This window comes from Sturnus vulgaris, chromosome 4 (genome assembly GCF_052056855.1).
Source record: "Sturnus vulgaris isolate bStuVul1 chromosome 4, bStuVul1.hap1, whole genome shotgun sequence".
In the NCBI taxonomy this organism is placed as follows: Eukaryota; Metazoa; Chordata; class Aves; order Passeriformes; family Sturnidae; genus Sturnus; species Sturnus vulgaris.
The window spans coordinates 59,701,744-59,721,159 of record NC_142246.1 but is presented as its reverse complement, the minus strand read 5'-3'; the positions used below and the strand labels follow the sequence as shown (position 1 = coordinate 59,721,159).

Sequence of the window (19,416 nt, the reverse complement as noted above, 5' to 3'; positions counted from 1 at the left end):
GGAGCACAACAAAAAAGGCTTTAAACCATGCTGTTATGGTTCCCTAATGGTTTCCTGTCTTGATGTGACAGGTATGTTATTATTGCATAGTAACTGCAGTATCTATTGACAGTGATACTTCCAACTCAACACACTGTGTCTGTAAATCAACTTGGTAACATATAACCTTGAGCATACAGAGGTATAATTGCTAAAGAAAAATGAGATGGAATTACAAATTTACTTTAGTCTGACATATTTGAGAAAAACACACAGTTGGTAAATTGTGATATCAAGAGAGTGAAGAGTGAGTGCCTGGGGCTGGAAATGTAATGATGTACCTCATCTCACAGCTCCCAGCCCTAACCTGCAAAGGTCTGTGCAGACTAAGCTGGAGTGGAGAGGCTACAGAGGCACAGGTTCCAGGTCACCCAGTGGCTATGGTGGCAAAGCAGTCCATCTGCTGTTGGCCAGCACAGGACAGTGCTAAGACCAACTCTTCTCTGGCACTATTCACAGGGGATGTATGCCACAGATTCTACCTGCAAAGCTAAAATTAATGGTAGAGGAAGGAAGGAGAAGAGTGTTTCTACGTTCGAGATACTGAAGACAAACATTAACTGGCAGCTGCAATTTCTACCAGGTACTTTAAAGCATTTGGATACACATGTGCAGCAATAAAGATTGCAGATGGGTCTCCAAAACCTACTGACTACAGCACAGAAACCAGGGGAAGAAACAAACTGGCCTAGAAATACGTGCATGGTCTGGTGTTGTTCGTGACAACAAGGGCTAACAGGACACAGTGGTCGTGGTGCTCAGCCCAAAGCTGGCACACAAAAGAAGGAGCCCTCAGTCATTAGTCAGCTACAGATGATGTTTCTAATTTGATGAGGATTTTAGTCAGAATGAAACCCTGCACTACATCCAGCCCATGGATTCCAAACACACCACTGGGATTTATGGTCCTGAACTTGCATTATGTGCAAGAATCTGATAAAACTCTTATTTCCCCTCTTCTCTGTTCATTTAGCCTCTCATTACAGATTCATAAAAGTGCCTCAGTAAAATGAGGCTATTACAGTCCCAAGCAATTTTGATTTAAGACAACACGAATGAAAAATGAGAATGTAAAATATTTATACAAACAAATGACATTTTACCATTTTCCATGCCAAAGTGGCAAGAGGAGAATGAAAACACAGTTGACACTGAAATTCCTTCTCCCAGTAGGCAGAAATTAAAGATCAATCATACATAACATAGAATTAAAAACCAAAAAAAGTCAGTTCAGGAATTTAACCATGCCGTGGCTTGCATTTGAAGCTCCAGCCTCATTTCTTTGAGTACATCTTCTCCTGTATGTGCAGCAGAAAAACGTGCAAACTAGTCTCTGTCTTGGCTTCCTCATCCCCATTTCTGCTTCCATCTAAGTTCAGCTTAGAGAAGGCAATTCTGAACATGACATGCCTACGTACTGCTGTGATGGGAGTGGAGATGCTTGGCTGAGGACTGCTGGCTCTAAAGGCTTGATTCCAGTTATGCTCACGGTTTAGCACAAGGCCCAACTATGCTGGCTCTTAAACTGATTGTTTTATACTGCATTTAACCCTTATGGTACACATTAAATACCTCGACTGTATTAGGAAGCCATTCTTAAGGCATATAGCTGCTATGGCAACAGCTTTTGTAGGAAGCAGATGTTCCATTCTCTCCAAAAACCGAGCAGCTTTAATAGCACCTTGTGTTGCTGGTGATACCCCAAGAAAATGCTGCAGTCACAACAAGCGAACCAGGCAGCCTGCTGTCAGCACTGCTGTTTCACTGGAGACATCCTTCCTAAATAGCAACCCCGAAAACAAGTTAAATAGCCAAGGCTGCCTCACACAGGGATTACTTCTAAAGAGCTGCTGAACAACAGCAGCTCTGCTGTATGCTCAGCACCTGCAAAAGGCATTAGCAACCACCACAACTAGCACAGGGAAAAGGCACCGAGAGTGCTGAACAACTGGCTGCTGCAGACATGGATTATTAACAAACACAGGCCTTGCAGGTTGCTGAGCACCCCTGGCATATTTTGATAAGAGAGCAGAAAGCCAGCCACTTCTTTTCACGAATCCTTGCAGGGGAGCCAGCCTCATGCTGGCACAGCCATAGCAACCCAGACAACAACGGAGCATCAAGGCAGATGAAATCACAGAGAGAAATGCAGAAACTACCCGAGTGAAGCATTTTCATTAGTGACTGCCCTGCACCAGAAAGCAGCACCTGAGCCCCTTTGCCTAGAAACATCTTGGCAGAGCTGAGATGTGAACCAGGACTTGGTGCCTTGAGTCCGTGCTAGTTTTCACATAACATTCACTTGTAAGCCAAGTGTTGTGATCACACAGGGGAGAGAATACACACTTAACTTTCAGCTCTCAGAGTGACAACAAGTATCCCGCATAGCTTTGGCACACAGCTATTTTTTTGTAACGCACATGTGGAGCTCCCCTTCACAAGAAGCCTTTGTTACTGCAAGGATAACAAAAGCCCATTATGAGAAGGTGAAGACGCTAGCTGCTAGCAGATGCCAAGTCGCTAATGACCCCACTGAGATGAAATCAGAGCCAGGACTTAACCAGCTGATAGCCTCAGCAGATGCCATTGGGCATGGCTCTCTTGGAGCAACAGGAGGGGATGCACCAGCAGCAGCCACAGCTCTGCCTCAGTGACAGAAGCCTTTGTGTGGCAGCAATGCTGTCCAGCCAGCCTTACACCCACCCTGGTAGCTCTTCATCCCCTCTGGGGCCGCAAAGATTGAAAGAGCACATCAGATCTCTGCTGTCCTTGAAACACTGCTGCTTCATTTTCATTAAACTACCGACTGCTATTTCAGAAGAAAGCCAGGAAACGAACCTCTGCTTACCTAAGAAAAATATGAAAGAAGAGATAACAAGTGGCTCCATCCCAAGTCCTCTGCTCTATTGATTACATCTAGCAGCAGGAACATGCCTTTTCCCTCATCCTCTCTCCAGCCTGCCCCAGGATCTATGAATTAACCCTCCACAGGAAGATGTGACCTGTGATGCACGAGAGAATTATGCTTTTACTTTTTGAAATGCATTGGCAGCCCAGCCAACAAAAAGCAACAGGCTCCCTGAATGAGGCTGTGAGGTAGAAAGGCAAACAGAGTCATTGAGACTCCTCTAACACCCTGCCTAGAAAACCAATATAAGGGGAGATGGGAGGAGTGGCTCTGTGTCCCTCACACACACACATTTGCACGGCAAGGAGAGGAAGGGAGAAGGAAAACATGGTTCAGGCAGCTACAGAAATCAGATCTGGTTCTAATTGAACCTGTTCATAATTGGGGAAGAAGTTGAGAATGTGAAGTCAGAATTTCCTTAACTCACCCCACACCTAGGGAGGAGATTCAGTCTGCTCTGTGTCACTGGGCACCCTCAGGGACCTTGGCTTTCATTGCTGTTGTTTATGAAAATCTCTGTCAACAAATACCTTTGATCCTCACATAAATCTTTTTATTTGTATATCCATCACAGGCTGTGGCCCAAAGACAACACACATTTTCATATCATCAGGTTTTTTCTGTCATGTGTAGAACTCAGTTAAGAAAAGAAAAGACACATACGTGAGAGAATTTTTCAACAGTTTACTGTAGACTGGGAAGGCAGTTATTTTCTTTAGCTGCTGCTGTTATAAATCAAAATGTGTAGATAGGAAAATATTAAGGTATTTATAGCTATGTGAATAAGTGAGTTTGTGGAGTGCTGGCCAAAGAAAGCCAAACAGTCCTTTCACTGACTGAAAATGACAAACTTTTTGGCTTCCTTAGTAAAACAAAACTGCAAATGCTTGTTTCAGAGCAGTAAAAATACGCCATAATGCAATATTTAAAGTATTTTGTTCATTTAATGCCATAATTTAATAGCAATCTTGATAATGTTAGAAGCAGTATGAGGTTCTTTCAAAAGGAAAGACACCTCATCTGTTATTCGTGTGAAACATCATACAAAATCTACTCATATTATTTTACCTGACTTATTTGGCAAATTCAAATGCCCTTCATGTATGGCTTTAGTTAACCAAGAACATCAGGCAAGTGCCCAGCCCTCTTACTAGAGCACCCAAGCCCTGGGTAACACAAAACACTTTATCTGGTCTTGTGTGGTCAGGGCAATGCCCAAAGCTCTCTGTGGCTGCAGGCAGCACCCACAGCCTGAGTGCAGCTCCCCAAGCACTGACTCCAGCCACCACCTGCTCCATTCCTCACTTCCTCGCTGCTTTCCTCCAGCTTCACCTGTTTTATTGACCAGAGTAAAACGAGTGTAAACACTTAAACATTCATTATCACACTGATACCTTGTCCACAGGCACACTGATGGCTACCAAGTCACTTTGATCCCATGCCAATGCATTACCTGAGCCCTAGCTGCCAACTGTGGCATTTTGCTTATTTTATAAGCAAGATGACATTTTGTAATTCTAGTAACAAACCATTAAGATGGGCAATTAAATACATTATATGGGGAATTAAATGTAAGGCATAAAGTGCAGCAGCAATTTCTCTGGTCTGTTGCTGTACAGAACCAGACAGATGTGTTTGTGTTGTTTGCTTTAGCAGAAGGATCCCAGCAGCAAGAAAGAGGATGGAACCTGATTCCCTGTGCCAGCTGGGCCAGTCTGGGCTGAAGCCCATGAAATGCTGCCCAGTTTCTTGACCTGGGTCAAGCAACTACCTGCCAGCATGAAAGCTGATCTGAACCCTCAATGTTTGCAAATGATCTTTCTGTTCATAATGCAAACAAATGTCCCAGCTTTGAACTCAATGTATACTTAATAGCCAAGCTAAAAACAAAGCCATAATCACTGAAGTGGAAATAATCACAAATACTGTTTAACATCCCAAAACGGTGCCTTTTGCTAGCTGAGCTCCAGGGGCCAGCACTAACACGCACGTTTGGGGGACATTTCTTTGGAGGTCACCTGCAGCCACAGGAGCCAAAATTGCAGCACCTGGGCCTTCAATTCTGGCATTCAGATCCAATCTCCAGAGCCAATGCAGGTTATCTGCAGCATGGGCCCTTTCCCTCTGCTCTGCCCCATTATCTGCACTTGCCTATCCAAGGCACCTTTGGGCAGTAAACAGCTTCCACTGGTCTCATTTCCCCTCTCCCTCTCTTCCACCCATTCCCCCAGAGGAACCCAGTCCTGTTTTCATCAGAAATGCTTCCATCACTCTCCACTACAGGGAGACTGTGTCTTAGCCCACAGACAGTATTTAACATACTGCAAAATGTTTATTTTTAACTAATTTACACTTTGTTATTCTTGCAGTCATCCATCTCTTACATTTTTTCCGAAGTTTTTCACCTGGGAGTAGAAAGCTAGATCCCAAGACTGTAAAACAAGCTTCCACCAGGAAAGGTGTTCTGTGAATTGCTCTTTTAACAAACAAGGAAAGGATTTAAAAGCTGAAGAGAAACACAACAGTGACGACAGCCCTGACAGAAACCTGCCTGATAATTCTTGCCTGTATTTCAACACACCCTCAGCCACAGCACATAATATAAGCATTCTCTTCTGAACAGACTCAGTCGATATTAATTAAAGGCACAGACATTTTAACATAACCACCAGGCTGCTTTCTCCATCTCTGTGACAAAGGCATCACTTTCTTGCTCTCGCTCTTCCAAAATAATCTCTGGGTAAATTTACACTTTAAGGGAGAGTGCAGAAGTTCTCCAAGAACCTCATTAAAGTCCTCCTTTCGCACAGACAGGTGTTTTTATTTGCTAAAAAACAAAGCCCCAAGCCAGGGGCTAACATCTGCCCCAGGAAGGAGAGCAGTGAGAGCCTGCACTGGCAAGCAGGTTTTGCTGTCTGCAATTTGATTTTGCAAAAGGTTAATCCCTAACGTGTTTCTAGGAGGCAAACACCAACCTGCTGTACATGTGGCTGCACACAATGGAAAGATTTTTATGGCCAAGGACAAAAAGGTCAGGGACGCTCATCACGTTCACATTTCTCCTGGAAAGCCATGCTGAACAGCAAGATCCTGAATATGAGCCTCTGTTCACAGTGAAACAAGGACAAACTAAGGAATATAAAGCTGCAGGTGCTAGGAAAGGAGCAGGAAAGTACAACGTGCAGGTGCTGTTAGGGGTCTCGTTTGTCCCAGCCATCCCATATGTTCTCTGTATTGTGCTATCAAGCTATGAAAAAAATGAGCCATTAAAAATTGGATTTGGTAGACGTGTGTTTTATAGAATACCAAGGCTTGAAAGGCCTGATAAATAGAAAGAGAAAACGCATTTTTGTGAGCACTAGTGCAAAACAAGGTATTTTTTGCCTTCAATACCACAAGCACTTAAGTTGAGCCTCAAAATAGTCAGAACATTTTTTAGATCCCATCCTTTAGCTTATCCTTGGGAAATCCTCTAGCTCCTAGTAGAACTGGTGAGCTAAATCTTGCAACTGAACTGCACCACACGATACAACAAAGAGCAGAACAACAAGACGACAGGCTATTCAGGCTGTCAGTGCTTACATGACTTTTACACACCTTGGGATCCTGCTTTCTCCAGAGGGACTGGCCTCAGCTGATCCAGATCCCAGTTTAGAGTTCCCACTGTGTAAGGGCAGGCGTGAGATGGCACTGCCCTCTCTCTGCACACACTGTGCAGCCAAGGCCCTGAAAATGAGGCAACCCAAGCATGAGATACCAAGGGAGTTACCAAGGACAAGTCTCCCTGCAGACTACTGTGCTGAGGGAGCTGACCCATGAACAGAACTGCTTTCCTCAGCACCTGGGCCAGAAGCAAAGTCCTTTATGAGCACAGCTGGCTGAACAAACTGGAGGAGTCAGTTCCTTCCAACTCGGCAGTAGCAATGAGGATGGGAAGAAAAGCTTACATGCAGTGTAATACCAAAGGCAGCAGAAGGAAGACTGAAAATTGGGATGGAAAAAAATAGAGAATTTAATTATCAAAGCAAGGAGTATTTTCCATCCAGATCTAACAAGTAACTACCAAGTATCGAATGAGTACTACAGTTCGAATTCCATCTGGCAAGAGACTTGCAAATTTTGCTGAAATGGCACAAGATACCATCCCTGCAAATTACTCTGCCACTTCTACCTCTTCCCAAACCTCTGCAGCTATGCTTTTGGGCAGCTGTCCCGGCCTTTGGTAGAGCCAGGTACAGAGCTGACACAGATGCAGCCATTCCTTCCAGGTTATTCTCCAGTGCTTCCTTCTCTAACAGCTCCCATCTCACCAACCACTCAGATAAAAAGGTTGACAGCTAAACTATAGCACTGGAAAGAAACGGTGCCACAAATAAACCTTCAGGTCACCTGAAAATTGTCTCTCAGAGACAATCACAATAAATCCCAATTTCTTTCTTGAGTTACATTACCAGCTTTTTCCTCAGAGCTGTATATCAGAATACCCTGGAATACTGTCATACTTCAGTATGTTATTTCCTGTCTATTTACAAGAACAACAGTTTACCCTCTAATTCTTTTTCACTTCATCCATTTCTAAACCTGAGCCTATCTGCTTCTGCTGTGTTAAAATCTGTCTCATAGCAGGCTTATGTTTAAAAAAAGCAGTGATTTTTTTGTGCAGTCTCTGACAAAAGAAGCTTGTATTTTGTTTGAAGTATGAGTTACATTAATTTTCCTGTTTGCTGACAACTTTCCAAACTACCACAATTCTACGCCATTGTGATCTGTAACAGCTAGAGCATGGCTGAAGAAAAATTTAACACATTCTTGATTTATTCTAATCTGATCTTATTTTGGGGAAGTTGAGAGGCTTTTTCCTTAGCCTTTTGATTCATTTTTGATGGGAAGAACCCCCCAAAACACACCCATAAATAATCCTGCCTTCTTGTAGGACTTACTGAAACAATTCTCTCCAAGAAAGAAAAATAATTTATATTTCTGCTATCTTAAAAATGAAACTCCAGAACAAGGCCTCTCTTCTGTTAGGAGCACTGGGAATTAATTCATAGCACATGATGACATATGCACAGGCTTTTCCAGTGCAGACACAGTGGAAATTTCTCATCAGGAAGCACTGCCCTGCCCTTCAACTGGACGTGCATTATAGCCACAGGTCCCACACGCTCACTCCAAGGAACTGACCAAATTTGAAATTTCCACATCACAGGTAATATAAGCAGATCCAAGCTTTTGGAAAGAGATTCCAGCATATGCTGCAGAGATGTAAACATCTTTGTAAGACTACAGATCACAGTGCTGGCAAACCCATTCAAAATGAATACAACAAACAAATCAAAATACAACAAACTTCATCTGGTGATATTTATGCTGGGAGAACTCGCAGTATAAATTTTTGAAAAAGGGACTTTTCCACCTCACCATGAACACAACATCCCTTTAACTGCTGATTTCACTTGCCCAGTACAAAACCGAAGAGCACATGGAGTACCTCTGCTCCTTACTGCTGCTGCTCCTTTCCAGTCCCAACCTCTTTTCCAGGTTTCCAGGTTAGTGTGGGCACACTGGTTTGTCCCTGCCCAGCCCCACCTTCAGCTACCAACACACCACATCCGTGCAGCTCTCCAGCCCTGGTCCAGTGTATGTTTTACTCCCAGCAGGGCAGCTCAGACTGCTGCCTAAACAGCCCTGGACAAAGATTACGCTGCCACAGCGGTTTCTACGCGGAAGAGCCATTTCTTGTTAATGCCTCTCATGTCTGCAGCAGCGTGAAGCTGCTCCACACAGCCCCTGGAAATGGGCAGGGGGAGTGGGATGGGGCTGCCTCCCAGGCAGCTGGCTGCCAGCCACGGGACAGCAACCTTTCCTTTGGGGCTGCTGGCTGAGGCTGTTTTAAATCCCACTTTAGAAGTGGCAGCTTTGATTTGTCAGATGTAAAAGTGGCCTGCAAGAGGGAATGGCAAACTGCTTAATTCCACAGTGTTATACAGGTTTAGGTATACTTATTTCTTTTATGGCATTTGAGTACACAACCACCATCTTCTCAGGATATTAAGCGCCACGCAATGAATCCAAGGGGATTCTTTCACTTTAGTTATGCAATTCAGATCACAGTGTGGTTTCAGCTGCACTAAGAGACTATTTTGAGTGCTCTGAATACATACAATGCACTCTGAGTTAGCCAAAATACTGATCCGGTACTTCACTGAGTTGGTAGCTGCAGAAGCAGATGAAATAGCCAGAAAACCCACAGGGACATGGAATAGAAGGGATGGACAGCACGGCAATGATTCTGTTATTGTAACACTGAGGTCAATCCTACAAATTACAGAAAAAGAACACGCCTGTCATCTGGCTTTGCAATGCTTGGATCTCAGTGCTGAAAATGCTCAGGTACCTACACCACCAATGGGGTGTTACTCAGTAAATTACATTTTCTAGACTAAAGCTATATTTTTATCCTCAAGCTCTCCCCAAACTGGAAGCTAACAAAGCACCAAAGAAAACTTAAAACAGTGACATCTCAGCATTTCCTCTTCCAGATCCAAAATACGCAATCCTGCATCTTGCCTGCTTACAGCCAAGAAGCCCTTTCTGTTCAGACTGTCTTGGGCTCTAAAATGATGGCTTTAGTCATATTACTTACAGAAAAACGACAAAAGGAATTATTCTTATCCTTAGGGAGGTACTCCACCACTGGTAATACTACCATGAACTCTGAAGACAGGTCATCAAAAATAAAGGTCAGGTTCACTCTATCCTGACCCTGGTTCCTGGCTGTTTAAGTGAACACACGCTTTCACTAATTCATAATAAGATGTAAGAGAAACATTGCTTCCATCAGCAGTACAGCAGACACAACACAGGCAGACTACAGGAAAAAGGGATAAGCAGCAGGCTTTCCCATCCCAAAAGACCCCAAGCTCTTCCAAGCTGGAAGAGCTCTCACACTAAGGTCCCCTGCCTGTATTACCAAATTCTTGTTGGCACAGTAAGGGAAATTTCAAAGTTTATGGTACTTTCAAAATATTCACTACCTGGAATCAGGTGACAAGCCCGAAGGCATGTAGCTTGCTAACACAGATTTTCCATAGCTTTGAGACCCACTGGAGGCGTGGCAAGGTGTGAGGCCATAGCTCCCCAATGCCTGGTTGGAGCAGGGCCTCGTTTGGGTTTGCTGCATCATCAGATAGCTATGGATGCACAGTGTTACAGCAAGCACCAAGTCACTTCAGCTGTGTAAGTTTCATTTAAACAACTAAATCACTCTCACATTCCAAATATAACAGCAATAACCACAGGAGATAAGGCAGAGTGTCCTTAATGCAAAATCACCACACCAATTTCATATACAGAACATCACCTACCAAACCTATGTCCTGTGAAACAATGGGCTGAAAGCTTCACCTTGCAGTCTCTTCCCATGCCATAGGTGATACACTCCCCACTCCAGCCTCCTTCAGTTCAGCTGGCTGACTGGGATGGTCTGTTTGCTAATAAAGTGCTTCCCAGTATTTACACAGCAGATGGTGGGCCTGCCCCTCTTCATTCTGTCCCTACTTTCCTGTGGGTAAATGAGTATCACCAGCACCTGCTCCTGGTCTTAGCTTATATTAAGTCACCCCCTGACCTATCACAGTTCTTCACTATTAGCCAGAATTATCAGTTGGTAATTCTGTTAAAGTCTCTAGGCAAGAATTCCAAACAATTCTAGGTGACAACTGCTGTTTCAGTAACTATCCTGTGGCAGCACAGCTCAAGGCCACAGGAATCCCTAGTGCCTCCAGCCTTCCTTGCTTTAAGGAGGCTTTCTTGGGGTGAAGTAGCTCTGCTCTCATGACAGGGACATGCTTTTACTCCTGATCTGTTCAGCTGAAATAAAAACAAATTGTGTCCAAGCCTTCTTTCTAGTGTCCCTGTAGAAAAAAAGGTGATTTATTTTCAAGGAAAAAAATATGTGAGCTGCAAATATCAAAGCAATAATAATCTAGAGTTAACTCCTCATTGATTCTCATTTTGCCTAAATCAGCTCATCCAATTTGTTGTTGCATGACTGCATTTACTATTATATCCATTTAGCATGTGCTGGGTAAAAGAAAGCTGTACAACCACTACCAAGGGCTTCAGGAAAGGAAGTTTTTGCCTTCCTTGTCCCAGCTGCTCCTGGGTTCTTTGCAACTTTCACAGTCAAGAGCCTGCTTTGTACAAAGCAGTACAAGCCAGTAGCAGTTCAGCTCCCAGTGAAGTGTTTCAGAGCACCAGCAGCAAAGACTGACTTCCCCTGGCACTTCTACACTGCCACTCTGACACTGGTTCCAGCACCTTATTCCCTTTCCCTCTCAACAACAGAGCAGCTTGTGCTGTCCCCTCTTGCCTCTGCATTCAGGATGTTTAAATGCAGAATAAAACCTCAAAGTCATTCCAACCTTGTCATTAGAGCCACTTTACTTTCAGGAAAAATAAACCACCAGGTACTCAAGCGTAAAAAAGAACTTCCACGTGGTGTGGAGCATGGTTGAAGGGACACAACTTTTTCACACAGCTGTGTAAAGGACAATGATGCCCTGTTAAGCTTCCTTCCTTGGTGGTCCTTAAAAGCAGGCATCACATTTATATTGTTATCAGTGCACATGGTAATCTCTGCTCAAGGTTGTGTGTGCTGCCATTTTCCTGGTACAGTAGTCAACAACACAGTGGAAATCTGCTTCCCCTTAAGCTCAGCACAGAGTGAGCAACATCTTGTGATCAAAATGGGACTGAAAGTCATCTTAACACTGTACATTCCCTCTTCCCAAAGCCTCCAGTGACTGGGTCTGTCACCAGCAGCCTTGAAGAAGGGTCTGTCCCCCCGACAGCCCACTCAGTCTGCTTTGTTTTCAGCAGGCACAAAAGGCGACAGCCTGACAAGCGCATTAAAACTTTAAGCTATCCGAAGGCAGCCAGACAGAAACTTTGTGTACAGACCCCCCCCCCGGGGGGACTCTGATTTAGCTTCCTAAAAATAGCTCTTTAGAGGGGATTGAGGGTTTCGGGAGCTGCTTGTTGCTTTTTTAACCGGTTTTGAAAAGGCTCCCTCATCCACAGGCTTTTGTTGCTTTCAGCAACTTACAGGTCAAAAAGCAGAAGATATACCGACAAAAGAAACCTGACCTACATCTTGCCTCACTCTGCCAGGTTACATCGTTCCTATGCATGCTTATGTAATAAAGAGCAAAGAGGGTTCAGGAATCACAGCCTCTGCTGCTGCCTCTTCAATAGCTTTTCACCCAGCATTGGTGAATTCCTTAAAAATTCCTCCAACATTTTAGCTTTTCTGCAAAAAGCAATTAAGAATATTTACTGACCTCACAGGGGAGACACAGTATTTCAGTTAATTATATCTTGTAAAGACTCTTAAGAGCACCCAGTGAAAGGCTTTGTAGGAATGTGAAGTGCATCATAAACTCAGAAAATGTACCGGCAGAGACACAAAGGTCATACCTGAAGTGAAATGTGTCTAGCAAGTATCCCGTTTAAAGAAAAAAAAGTTGTAATTTAAATGAGTACAACATGCTGTCCAACCGTACCTTAACTGAGATTTTACAGGACACTCATCAGAAAGATAAGAATTTCACATGCTACTCGGTGAACTGGAAGGAATCCAAATAGATAAATAAAGTGATTTGCAATCAGTGATAACTGTTAGAAACCACTAACTATAAAAGCTGGTTTATTATCTGCTTTAAAAAGACAGAGTGAGGGCCCACACAAGCAGAAATGTCTCTCACTACTACTTACTGCTATCTTTTAGTAAAAACCTCCTTTCAGTTTTGGTGTAAAAAGCAGAAATCAGCTCCTTTCAGTACAGAAGCTGAAAGCTGCCAGTGCCTGGGTTCTTCCAGGTTACAGGACAGCATCTCCTGAGCTGCAGGGAGCAAACAACAGGCAGACAGGGGCAGGGGTGTGTGCAAGGGCAGGGGACAGGCTGCTGCTGCTTCTACCACTGGGTTAGATGTAGATTTTGCCCCCCAGGGACTTCACACAAAAGCAAGATCCCATGCCCCGACTTAACAACTTGCCAGCTTCCAGCCAGCATCACAAGTCAAGTCACGGATGAGGGCAAATACCTCAGAGGCCTTGATGTAATTATTACACAGCAGCGACTGCACCATTGCACAAGAACCCACCGCTGCCTCGGGATCCTTCTGCTAAGCAGGATTCAAATGCAGTCGGGACAACCTGAGCACCTTGAGCGAGGGAGGGCTGGCAGGTGAGGATGACCCTCCCAGTTCTACTCCTGCTGGAGAGCTGGCCCACAAAATGCTTTTGACAGTTCACTTAGGTGCCCTTAGGGTTACCAAAAGTTTATGCAATTTGTCATCTTCTCTGTCCCAAATCCTCACAGCATTTGTTTCTGTTAACAGTCCTCTCTACTCCATGTGTGAAGCTCAGGGTGTTAGGTCAGGTTTTGTAAGGCTGGAAAGGAGTACAGGAGTAAGGCTGATGCACTTGCACAGCTGCCCTTCCTGCTTTGCCTTTAAATACCCTTCCTTTTAAATCAGGGTATTCAAAGCCCTTTATAAAGTAGATAGATCCGACCAGCGGCCTCACATCCTTTTAGAACCAGACAAGGACTGCTTAAGGTAAGAATTTATTTGGTGAAGGATCTCAGCGTTTTCTTTCTATTGCTCCACTGCTTCCATTAGCTGCTTTCTTAGGCAGTGTCCTACCCCTCACCTCTGCCAGCCACAAAGACACAGGCTCTGCCATGTAGCAGGGTACCCCAGGGGAAAGGCAAAACGAGATCTGCCTTTCCCAGTCTATCCACCCATCTTCTGGAGGAAGAAAAAAGGCAAAGATAAGCCCATGTTCATTTTTTTCCCCTCAGGATGTCAGTACTTAAATGTGGTTGTGGCCAAAGACTCATTCCTGCCAGTACTAGTGATCACAGTGTGATCTGGGTAAGGCATGCACCCGGATTTCTGAAGGAAGAGCATGTGAGGTGCAGCTTCCATTGGCTGCAGAAAGGCAGATGATACTGTGATTCACCACTGAGGTTGCTGCTGGCACCATCTCCTCACCATTATCAAGCTGTTTCTGAAAAAAAAATCCCCAAAACTTTGAGTGTGCTTAAATCTGGCCAAGTGACCTTCTATTGCTCTGATGCCTCTTCCTAATGACTGTAAAACTTCCAACCACAGTATTTCTGATTCACTCCTATGTGTCCAAAAATGCTACTTACAGGCATTTGCCTGTGGTAACCAAGCTGAAAAAGCTATTTGTGGAACTAAGAAAGACAAGATGATGTAGAAGAGTGAAATATAACAACCAGGGTATAATCTAATTCCACAAAAATGAATTCTACTTTCAAACCTCCTCAAATCAAGTTTAAATGAAAAAAGTATTTCCTCAGAACATGTTTCTCATTTGAAGCAGCCATAACTCTCCTGATTCTGAGTGCCTAAACAAATATATTGCACACACCACCTCTCTAATAAGGATAGATTTTTCCATTTTATCTTTGACCATTTATTGCAAGCTGCAATTGTACAGCCATCTCTCCCATATTTTAAGTCACTCTGGGCCTATATTTTACACCTTCAACCTATCATTTTATTAGTTTCCATGCTAGTAGCATCCAGTAACAGAGATGTCCAAAGCCACAAACCCTCCTTTACATTGAAACAAAGACCTCAATGGTAGGCCACGGGAGGATGTAAACAAATGGTGCCAAAATACACTATCTGTTTCCTCTGGTAACAAACCACCATCCATTGGCCTCCTAACTGGCTGAAGCTTTAAATCCACAGCATGGTGAATTTTTACTGTTAGAGGAAATATTTTGGGGTTTGTTCACTTAGTATTAGAAACCTAGTGCTTCCTCATTACAAATCCAACACACTTGGAATGGAGATATCCCAGGGGGAGAATAAAGGAAACCAAATGAAGCCTGAAGCAGACTGCAAACAAGGAAGCTGAAACAACTGCTGGATGTTGTTAGCTCTTCCACACATTTTCAGGAAACACTCTTAGCACATAGACAGATGACTATTACCTGTATTTTCCTGCATGAGAATGGTTCAAAGCTACTTTAGGGGACATTTAGACTGGACATTAGGAAGCATTTCTTTACTGAGAGGATATTATACACTAGAACAGGCTTCTCAGGCATGTGGTTGTTGCCCCAAGACTGATGCGTTTGGACAATGCCCTTAATAACAAGCTTTAACTTTTGGTCAAACAAAGTGGGCAGGCAGTTGGACTGAATGAACGTTTATAGGTCCTTTCCAAATGAAAAATGCTACTCTATTTCTATTCTATTCTAGCCCATCTCATCTCTAAACATATGATGCCTATTTTTCACAAACATTCTTTGCTGCTTCATTTTATTTATGGCTAAGTGTAACATGTAATTTCAGGTATTCTCTGACACCTTTCTCATGCACAGAAACTGGACTTCTTTAGTTTTGTGTACAAAGCTTCCTCTTTACCCTGTTGCCAGGCTGAAAAGTGCACTGGTCCAGGATCTAGCTGCATACCTGGAAAGAGGAAGGTTTCAGAGGCATCACAGAGCAGCTCTTCTGACAGCCTAAATTACCCCAACATGCTCCTGGTCATTTTGAAAGTCTGACAGTTATTTTCATCACTAAATAAAGGAACCCGCATTATTCACAATATCTGTTGCCAAGAGAAGGCTCTAATTGCTCCTCTGCCAGCAGGAATGAACACTGAGAACTTGCAACTTTTTACATGCATGGTATTAGCACATTTCATAACTATATCTTGGAAGAAGAGGGAGCTGCAGTCTATGGATAATGTTCAGGTTAAGTACTTCAGTAATCTGCTACCATCTGACATTCACAGACAAAAAAGTCAATGACTTCATTTAATGATTAAAATTAGTTTGGTTTTGTATCAGACTTGGCTTAAGAAGGATGAGCTGGATTCATTAGAAAATGATGTTTAATTTATAAGCCACTTCTACTTGAATTAGCTAACAAAGATCAGGAGAAAAAAATCAAAAAATCCCAGAAAGCTGTTTTAGAACAGATAACTGTGATTTATTGCACTGCATTTAGAGGATATGAGAATGAATCTGACACCTGCTCACCTTTAACCATAGCTCAGAAACCAGTATTCCTCCTCTGAATGGACATTTAAATGACAATGTCAGTCTGGACTTTACAGGTTGCTTTTGGGCTGCATTGCTTGGATTTATGGCCTGCAAAACATATCAGGTGCAGAGCTTATGTGCAATCCATCACTTCTCAACTGGTACAATAAAGGCAGAAAGATACTTCACCTCCTTCAAATGTGATTTCTGACCTGTCTCAGGACCTGCACAGGCACTGAAGTACAATTGTAACCCCGTTTAGGAGAGAGAAGCCCAGAGGCAGCAGTTCATCCCGCAGAGCAGAGGAAAGGAGCTCTACAATACCCATGAGCAACTCCAGAATCACGGTGCTACAACACACCCTGCAGGGCCACCTTCTCCTGGGCTCAGGGTGTGAGGAACAACCAGCAGCCCAGCACCTCACCCACTGACCTAATGAAAAGGCTTAAGGGTGTGAGGGAAGAGAAAAGAGGGGTTTTATATCCAAATGTTGTGTAAACACATACTCACTTCTTAACAGTTCTCAGAAGCACTGCAACTCCCTTCCCCTCACCTCTCATATTCACACTACCAAACGCCAAGTCAACTGCTGTGACTTTGAGCTGTCCTCAAGCAGGACAGTTGACAGCATCTGGAGGTAGCTGAGAAGAACTGCAGTAACCCTGAGGAAATGGAGTTTGTCTTTTGAGGGCTACGTGTCTTTCCAACACAGAGGAAGCAGAGTATCAAAATTAGACAATGCAGTTAAAGTCACACAGAGCATCCCCTGTGCCAGACTGATTCCAGCATGTGACAGACACCAGCTGGACTCCTCACCTAAAAGGTATCAGGACTGTACTGTGCACAAGTGTCCTCTGCAAACACAAACACTACAACATGCCAGCGAGTATTTCTAGAAGTGGGTTGTGTGGTACCTGCCCTTGGAAACACTTGGGATAACAGGACGAGTAGATGGGAAGAGACAACACTGATTAAGAAATATCCAGTCAGCCTTTCCAGTCGTGTGGTAAAATCTGTGCATTTGATCACCATAAGCAAACACAGAGCTTTCACCTACACTGACATGTACAGCACATCCCAGAGAAGTGCCCTAGCACTAAAACATTTGTCACTGAAGTTTTAATAAAATCTCATCTGCCTCTACCTTTTGCCAGAAGAAAACCCAACAAATTCACCTTAATTACTCTGAAAGAAGAACAAGTTCTACACCATGCAGACTCAGTTTACTGAATTAGGGCCATGGAGTAATTGACTTTTCATTCTACTTGCCTTTGTTCTAGTAACTAGTGCTGCAACTGGCAACTAGTGATGAAGACTATTTCTGGAGGATAATAATCTGGATTGGCCACAACCAGTGAGAACAAAACAGGGTACTTAAATTTTAATCTTTTTTTTTTTTTTTTTAGACAAGCACTAAAACATTAACTATTCCATCTCACATGAGCATGACTGATTATTAGCTAATTATATAACACAGTTAATGCAGAAGTAAGCCAACACATGCTATACATGTTACACACTCTGGTTGTACCACCTGCATTGTTAATATACAAACGCACAGATCTAGCAGGAGTACACTAAAAACCCCGTTATGGAACTGCCACTTCACCTGCTTTTTCAAAAGTACCTTAAGCACACCTAGGGCAGAGAACGTGACCACAGCAGCAGAGAGCAGTTTGGTAATACACATTTCTAATACAGGGAGAAGGGCTGCTAGAGCAGCCCAGCATGCTGAAAGCCTACCAGGATCTCTGAACATAAAGTTCGTGGGAATTCAGCAGTTCCCCTTCCTTGTTTTTTCTACCAAGTAACTCAAGGGAGGCAGCACATGGTGCTATTTTAAGATAATGGTATCATTAAGGGTGAAACACACACAGTTATTTTAAAACACAGCAATGCAGCTAAACTGCATTAGCGCTCACTCCGAAGCCTGGCTCTGACTCTGAAGCAAGGAATTCGCAAGCGCTGCACAGCCGAGTTGAAACAAAAGGGTGCAAATGCGAGACGGCAAAGCACTGCCCCGCTCCCCACGGCACTTCACACACGCACAACTTTCCCCGCCGAGCCCAGCTGCCGCTCGGGCACCGCGTCCCCAGCAGGCCGGGATCCTCGCTCCCGAGGCACGCCGGCAGAGCTGTGACACAGCAGCAGCTCTTGGAGCCGGGCGGGACGCGGCGGCTCATCCCGTCCCTGCGGGCCAGGAGCCTCCGCGCTCACCTGGCCCCGGCGGCCGCGCCCTGCCCGCCCGTCCCGCCGTGACTCCACCGCCCACGAATGGCGACCACCGCGCCCGGGAGCAGCCCCTGGACCCCCCGGGACTGGCTGCCAGCGGCGGGCCGCTGGCGCTCGGACACGGCCCGGGCACCGCTCCGGCCCCTGGGACCGAGCCCGGCCGGCCGCGTCCTCTGCCCGCTGCAGCCGCTGCTTGCTCCCGGCTACTCACCCGGGCACGGCCACGGCGGGGCTTCCACCGGAGCACGACGCCTTCCGCTCGGGAAACTTATCTCTCTGCCGCTACTGCCATTCGCTAACTTGCCTAAAGATCCTGCAAAATCCCAGAAAAGGCTAGGAAACGAGAGGAGACGACTTAAAAGCTGACGGTCAGGACAGGAATTTATGGAATGAAATCTTTAAGGGCAGGAGCAGATAGAGCCAGCCAGCTAACGCTTTCATGCCCTGACTCTGGCCAGCAGCTTCGTTTCGTGGGCAGACCAAGGCTGAGGAGATGATTTAAAATACCTGCTCCTGGCGTGGTCCTCTGTGCATCAGCCGGAATTCCCGGCGTAGCCAGCACGCTGCCGTGCCTCGTCCTTCTGCCTTTTCCAGCGGACCCCTCACGATCACGGTGTCACGGTTCCCCAGGCCTTACAATCAGGCAGTTTGTTGGAAGGGAACTAAAAATAGCACTGAATTTTTCACTGGAGCACTTGCTTGAGTGAAGATAGTGCCAGTCAGCCCATGCATTAGAGAGCCGTACAGACCTCTAATACAGCCCAGATCATCTTGGAAATACAGCCATTGACTTTTTTCAAAAGATGTAAGATGTTTTTTCTTTCTTCCTTTTTTGTTTTTTTGAAAGACAGCACAAAATAAATCTTCTTTCTGACCACTAAAAGACGAACTGAGTGGAGTTGTTTTAAGAATATCCTCGGGAAAGAGTGAGTCACTTAAGCTGCTTTTATGATAAAAGATCCCTGGAGGAAGTATATCTCCTTAGTCTCTGAGCTGTTCAGAGATCCCTATGTCCCCCTGCAAATCAAAGTTTCACACTGTTAGGTTTGTGTTGTTTGTTTGTAATAGTATGAGCACCTGCTTCCACTGTGGAGTTAGGACTAGCATGGGAAACAAGAGCAGGATTTTATTCTGGCTAACACCT

General features: G+C 44.5%; 1 protein-coding gene across 4 annotated transcripts in view; it reads right to left on the bottom strand.

The window, feature by feature from the left end:
- The window catches only part of ARHGAP24 (Rho GTPase activating protein 24), a 181,287-nt gene that overhangs the window by 51,779 nt on the left and 110,092 nt on the right, over positions 1-19,416 (bottom strand). The window contains exon 1 of one of the 4 annotated variants that reach the window (XM_014880579.2): positions 18,484-18,665. The exons of the other annotated variants lie outside the window; for them this stretch is intronic. The gene's annotated coding sequence lies outside the window, so the exon portion shown is untranslated. Of the gene's footprint in view, positions 1-18,483; positions 18,666-19,416 lie in introns of those variants that run through there. 4 annotated transcript variants of the gene reach the window in all.